Raw genomic sequence first — 7,441 nt, 5'->3', positions numbered from 1 at the left:
GGGGCCAGCCAGGGCAGGAGTTGGGGGCCTGGGGGAGTGGGCAAAGCTGTCATGGGTCCCCCCCATGGTCCCCTCCACCCTTCTCCAGCCCTCCAATCTCTTACACACCAGCACTGGAGCCCTGGTGCTGAACATTCAGCTTTGCTGGCTGCATGTTTCAGCACCAGGCTTAGGGGCCAACCATAGAGATGCTCTGGCAGCAAGAGCATCTCCGTGGAGGACACAGCCTCCAGTTACCTTGGGACACAGTGCCTTGCTTCACTTTTTGAGACCCATATCCAGGGGGTCTAATTTATTCCCCATACTGCAAACATTGTTTCATTCCCACATGTGCCTGTTGCCCCACCTCAAAGGAGTTTAAAGCAGGGCAAAAGCCACGTGCGTGCTCATCTGGATGTGCCCTTAGGTTGTATCGACACATGGAAGCATGTGCGCTTCCGGCAGCTTAAATAGAAGCAGTGAAAATTTGAGCCGGGGCTTTTTTCCCCAGCACACGTGCTTGGACATGCACTTTGTTGAGGAGCAAACTGTGCCCCTTAGGACAAAATAACCCTGCCTGGCTCCTCCTGGATCTTCAGCCAGGGGGAGCTGGAACCTGGGGCCAGCATTTGTGCTGTCCCAGGCAATATAAAAATCTACCCTGTCCTGGCCCCAGGAGTACCAAAAGCTGCCCTGGCAAGTAGCTAAGGGCTACTCCCTCTCAGGAGCTTCTGGGTCCCAGGCAATTGGTATCTGAGGACACTACCCCTTGTGCCAGATGGACTGATGAAGCAGCCTAGAATGTTCCCTGCTCACTGTACCCACTGCAGCAGTCTGGCAGTGGGGGCTGCTTCCTGGCTATGACCTGCTGCTCACCTGCCAGACTGGGATGAGGCATCTGTCCCTCTGGGCCAGCTGCCAGTGGGTTGGGGCTGCTGTGTTGGCCTCTGTGTGGCGCTACTGCCATGTCTGCCCCTGCCTGGCCACCTGGGCAACTATCACCAGGAATATGTATGGGGTGTGATGGCCTGCTTTGTACTGTCAAAGCATGTCCTCCTGGCCCCCTTTGGGAGGGGACCCAAAGGGGGCCAGCTCTGACCAGGAGGTCAGCCACAACCAGCTGGACCCAAAGTGCCAGCTCTAAGCAGGCAGGGTCCTGCCACTGGCCTCCCTAACAGAGAGACAGCAATCCATTTGGCAGTGCTTTATTGATATATCTACAATGTTAAAGCACTGGCTGTTGGGGGCTATGACCACACAGGGGTTACGACTCCCCAACAGGCACAGTCGAGATCAGGGGCCTCGGCGGGGCAGGCTGGGGGTGGGGCTGCGCAGGACAGGGATTGGGGAGTTAGGAGGGTGGGTGGGGCCAGTGGGGGTTCCCCCCATAACCCCCTACCCCCTTCTCCATCCCTCGACCCCTTACTCACCGGCTCTGGAGCCAGTGAGTAAGGGCCAGCCATGGAGATGCTCTGGCAGCCAGAGTGTCTCCCTGGAGGACCCAGCCTTCCATTTCCTCAGGGCACGGTCTGGGACTGTGCCCTGCTCTGTTTTTTAAAACTTCAGGGTTTTTAGACCCTTGGATATCTAATGAATATGTTTTCATTCCCACATGTGCCTTTTGCCTTGTTTCAAAGGTGTTTGAGATGGGGCAAGAGGCATGTATGCACTCATCAGGATGCAGCCTTAGTGATTATGTAGATTAAAATGGGAAAGTAGAATTTGGACTTAGTTCTGCCTCCTGGTTTGAGGAGTTCTTAGTTCTGCCTCCTGGTTGTAGATGTCATGGCCACATCTACAAGAGACACTGGTTATGCCGTTGTTACTACTCATTCATTTAAAACTAGTTTATACTAAATGACTGCGCAGTAAACGGAGTTACTGCACAGCAGCATCACTGAATGGCTTTCAAGTGTTGTTGACTGTTCAGTAGCTTGTTACTACTGTGCAGCAGCATCACATAATGCAGTCAGCATCTTGTATAGATATGGCCCATGCGTTTTTGTTGTACACAAGATATAGCTTTTTCCCAGACATGTATCAATATCGTAAATTCCCATGGATTGAGATGATCTTTACCTACTTATTTCCTCCCTTAAGGAAAAAAAAACTACAAAACAAGTTTTCATTTGTATAAGGGTTTTTTTTACATATTTAGAAGACAGTTATGAAGCCTCTTTATTAAAATAATATTAAACATATCAAGAACATATCAAATAACAACTTGTTAAAAAAGTTTCATTTTTTGTGTTACTGTAAAAGCAAAATTATAGTTCTTAGAAGTGCTTGAGTGGTGTACAATCCTGAGTCTCAGGTTCCTAAATGCTCCATTTTTTGAAAAATCGAGAGTCTTAAGTCACAGAAGCATTTTTGAAAATTTTATATGGAAATTATTTTTAAGTAGTATAATAAGGCATATATCTCAAAAGAAGAGTGTAATTAATACATTGTCCAAATGGAACATAGGGAAAGTAACTAGCATATTAAGATTTTTTTCTGTCACAAGTTGAAGAGTATACAATGAAATAATTCCATGGCTGATAAAAATACTAAATTGACTTGGTTTTGTCTTTTTCCCCTTTCTCTTATGCAGAGAAAGAGTGGCACAGGCCCCGTGTTTCATGCTCAGATATGAATATCGATATTCTATTAGACCTAGCAGTTATATCCTCATTGAATTTGGATTCTTAATTAACAACTTATTAGTTACTAACTTGAGGCAAATGTTTGATATTAGACAGTGAAAGAACCAGTGTCTTATTGGTTATTGCTTACTTTGAGCAATGTCATTACTTAAAAGCCTGAAAAAAATCACTGTCTTAAGTGAAATTAATTGGAACATACTATTTCTTTTGGGCTTCTATTAATGGCATAACTTTTAAATTAATAAAGATAGTTCCTTATATTCCAAACAATAACATGAATGTTCACTCTTATTAAAGTAACATTCAAAAGCCATGTCTGAAATTTGTTGGCCTTTGCATTGCTATACATTTAGTTTTCACTGAAGAAAATTTGTGAGGGATAGAGATTTATTGTCACTTAGGTCAGCACTATTTTTCAAGAAAGCAGTGAAATAGAGAGATAATCCATACTTGGGAATATCAGTGTCCACAGATCAGCACAGTTCCCTTCTCTTCATGATGCCCTATGTAAGATGTACATGAGTATAACTGACCATTCTGTGCAGTAAGATTCTGTGCATGCCAGAGTCTGAATTAGTGGCCTATTTTCAGATTTTTTTTCCCCCCAAAAGGATACCCTCAAGAATGGTAGTAATCTTATAATGTAGCTCAGTGGAAGCAACACAAGCTGTCAGTACTGTTAGAGGATAATGGCTCCTTTTCCTTGCGAACTCAATCCTCTTTCCAGCTGTCTCCTGTGGCCTGATATGCCTTCCCTTCACATCCTCTTCTGTGAGATTCAGATATTACTATGTTCCTCTGCCCTGATTTGTTGCTCATGCTACCTTTGCATTTTAAAGTTTTCTGACTAAGGAATGCTCCATGAACTGAGTCCACACATATTCAAAGGCTGCATCTTTTGGGATAAGTTGTGCAGCAGTGCCTTTTACCTCACTTTGGTACATTTTAAAATGCAATTGTCATTTATGTTATATGGTTATTACAAAGTGGAAATTCACTTTTAAAGGAAAAGGCATAAATGAGTGTTGAAACAAGAAGGTGGTTTGGGTATAATGGCTCACTGTGTGTCCTGTACTTCTTCAGAAAGATGCCGACATTTTCTAATGCAGCTGCTTAAAACAGAGTAACTGAAATCTCTAATCAGGCACTTAAAATTAAGGAAACAAACATGCAGGTGCTCAACTCTTCTGAAAATCAGGCCAGACCAATGCTTAGTATTAGCTACTCTTATTTACAAACATTGCCCTTATTCTATTTGTGCCTCACTTTTCTTTATGTAAAAAGTTAATAATATTGGCATTTACAGAGCATTTTGAAATGTACCGCATTAAAAGAAGTTGTTAAGCAACTATATAAAAAAAATCATACACCACATACTATATTTTCTTCATGCCACACACTCCCAAGTAAGAGATACACCTTTTTCTGGAAGGCAGAATGTAGAAAAAATGATTTTTCCGAAGTTGTGGCCTAGATCTGGCTTTTTCATGAAGACACTGTGCTACAAGATAGCTGCCAGCTTTTCTGTTCCTTGCAGGAAGCAGTAGGGGTTTCAGTCCAGTGTTAACCCTTTCACAGCCATTCTCAAATTGGCAACAGTTTTTTGGCAAGCTTTGTCCTACAACAAAGTGTCAAGGGTAGACCTGGTTAAAATTGCAAGAATGGGTCCCAGGTATCCCTATGAAATTAACTCTTGCTCATGCGATCACTTGCCTGGTTCCCTATAGTAGTGGTCCCACCTCTCTTCTGCCATGTCTTGACGTTTTGAAAAGGATATCTTTTGGGAGGTGGTATTTTTCACTGCTGATGGATGATGATCACTCGAGGAAGTTATCCTCTGGGGCTCCCACCTCCTCTATACCCCGGCCTAGCACCACCTAAATGCTATGTCAATGGTTCTGTTTTTTCTGATATTAACTGTTGTCTCTTCTTTTATTTTACAGGCTTGTGTGTATCCCAACAATTGTCTCAACAGAATGGAACTGGCGAGGCCCGACGGACATCTTTTTCAATCTCAGGAGGGTCTCGTCGTTGTTCTGAGGACAGCTTGTTCTCTGCCCTCTCTTCTAGTCATCAAAGTTTCTAATAAGAATAACCAATCAAAGTAAGTACAAACAAAGGAACAGAAGCCCATCTGGGCTGGTATTCCCAATCCTGGGAATATCAGTCTGTCTGAGGCTTTTCCTTTTAAGATAGTTTAGGTATGTTTCTTTTCACCTGATGTCCCACCCTTCCAGCCTGTATAAATAAGGGCATGACAGACAACCCACTTCCCAACCGAAGGGAAAAAAAAAAAAAAAGAAAATGCCCCCAACACACTGACTTTGAGGCTCAGCTGCTTTTATCAGGCTGGCCTTTTCTCAGCAGTATCACTTTCTTGCCAACAATGCTTCTCCTCTCTGTGGTACCAGACCTGTATTTCCCGAAGTAATTAAGCTCTTCCAAGCTTAATCAGCAGCTGTCCACTGGCTCTATAATGCTGGGGAAGTCCCGCCATGCTTCTCAGGGCTCGGGAAGCTGTTCCTCACTCCCTGACTGCCTGTGCTCTCTCTCTCTCTCTTCTCCAGTTCTCCAAGGCTGCTTTAGCCTCACCAAGCAGGCGCTCAGGAACCATGGCTCCGGGGGTGCTCGTCTCTCTTTCCCCAGCTCCTTGCTTCTACTGGTAAGTATCTTTCTTCTTACCTCTTCTTCACACAAACTAATGGAAGACAAACAGCACTGAGGTGGGAACTCCTGTATCCTTTCCACTCTCTCCAGCTCCCCAGACCTCATCCATTTTTCTCAGTTCCCAGTTTCTTCTCACCAGGACTTGCATTGTCATGTGTATCTCCACTGGACATCTCTTAAGTGTTGGGCATCTTACCTTTGTTAATAGGTCAACAAAGCCATTCAAGGCTCTGCTAAAGCTGACTATCCATTTGGTCTTCCCCTGTGTCAGCCCTTGCACTTAACCCTTTACTGTCACTGCAAAGGCTAAGGAGGTAAATTGAATCGTACAATATTATGTGAACACAGTTAATACAAAATATCACACTGTAGTCCATCCTACCACCTCCTTCCAGTTTTCTATTCAATAAGCTCAAGATGTTGAATCCCTAAAACTTTATATCATAAGGGCATGTTAACTTGATCTTGGTCTTAATGCTGTCCAGAAAGATAAGATCACTTTCATGCTATTATTTTGATTTCCTTTTATTTTTATATCTTACAATCATAATAGTCTTTACCGTGCCCCACACACACAACATTGTGCTGAAACTGGGGATGATTTTTTATACCAAGGCTGTCTAAATGGTGGCCTGAGAGCTTCATACAGCCTGTGAGGGTTTAAATTGAGGCTCCAAACTCCCACCACTTCTCTTACTGCAGTAGCAGATATAATTTATAAAGTCCCTCTCCCTCCTTTGGTAGCAGATTAAATTCATAAAGTCCCTCTCCGTCCTCTGGCTTCCACTTTCAGTGCCTGCCCCACAGTGATACAAGGTAGCATGGCACTGGCTACTGGAGGTTGAGCTTGGGATCATGTGTCTGTTTTGCAATGGTAGTGGTGAGGAGGGACACCCACACAATGTAGAGGGGGTCATCTGTGTGGGTATGCAGTGCTCACTGGTATAGCTCCCCCTTGCTTAGAAGTTAGACAGCCCTAATTTATAGCAATCTTCATTTCCTTATCTGATTCACTATCAAAGATAGTCTCCAACATGAATTATAGTCCTTGGTTTTCATTCCCAGTTATATTACTTTGTATTTCACTGGGTGTGTCTACACATCATCTTGAATTAACTGTGCATTAAATTACTGAGCAGTAAATGGGAATAGGCCAGTGTCTGTCTATACATGCGGGCATTAAAGCACATTAACACTGTGTATGGACTGACTTGGGACTAACTTTAGTTAACATAGCTAACTTTAGTCCCAGGTCAGTCCACACACAGTGTTACTGTGCCATAAGGCATCTATATGTGATTAATGTGCAGAATGTAATTGGACATAAATTTGATACCTGCATCATGCAGGTATCAAATATATGCTCAAGTCAGCATAGGTGTGCACAGAAAAGTGCATGTGTAGATATGCCCACTGTGTTAAAACATGTTTTCTTTGATTGTGTTCATTTAAGCAGATGATTTAGATCTCTCTGTCATAGTAACCTGTCTTCTTTATCTATCATTAAGCCAAACATTGTGAGAGGAAAGGATTTCTAAGGGTATTATCTTTTTTCAGGGGTAACCATATAGTTGGGATGAAGTTAAACAAGGTTTCAATGCACGGCATTCTTAATCAGGTCTCTGATCAAAGGAAGCCAGGCACAACATAGTGAAACACAGCAGAAAGGAGGGGCTGAATGAAAATCTCAGGGGTAGCAGATGCACAATTAGCAAAAGGAAAGAAGCTAACTAGTTGGAAATCAAGCCTATCTAAAAGGAGGAGGGCCATTCTCACTTTCCTTGTGTAGAATGAATTTAAGAGTTTGATAAAATATAATGTGCCATAAAGCCATAATCAATGTTTAGTCCTTGGTTGTTAGTGTTCAATCAGCTTATGAATTTTGTTCCCAATTTTATGTTTTAAACGTCTTGGGTAGATTTCCATTGTGCATGAGTATAGAGCAGTCAGAAAGGGAGTAGTTGTCCTGTGACAAATGGGCTCCTAGCAGTATGTGTATATCTCTGTTATTTTTTTTCTATAAGACTTCATTTTTGTTCATAGCTGTTGTTGAGTTTTACCCACATAGTTGCTACGAGGATACTTGGTGCATTATTAGATCAGGTATATTGTATTTGGGCAAGGCATGTGTTACAGGATCTTTCAATAGT

This window comes from Crocodylus porosus, unplaced genomic scaffold (assembly GCF_001723895.1).
Source record: "Crocodylus porosus isolate Cpor-Errol unplaced genomic scaffold, CroPor_comp1, whole genome shotgun sequence".
Taxonomy (NCBI): domain Eukaryota; kingdom Metazoa; phylum Chordata; order Crocodylia; family Crocodylidae; genus Crocodylus; species Crocodylus porosus.
This window is presented reverse-complemented; position numbering follows the sequence as displayed.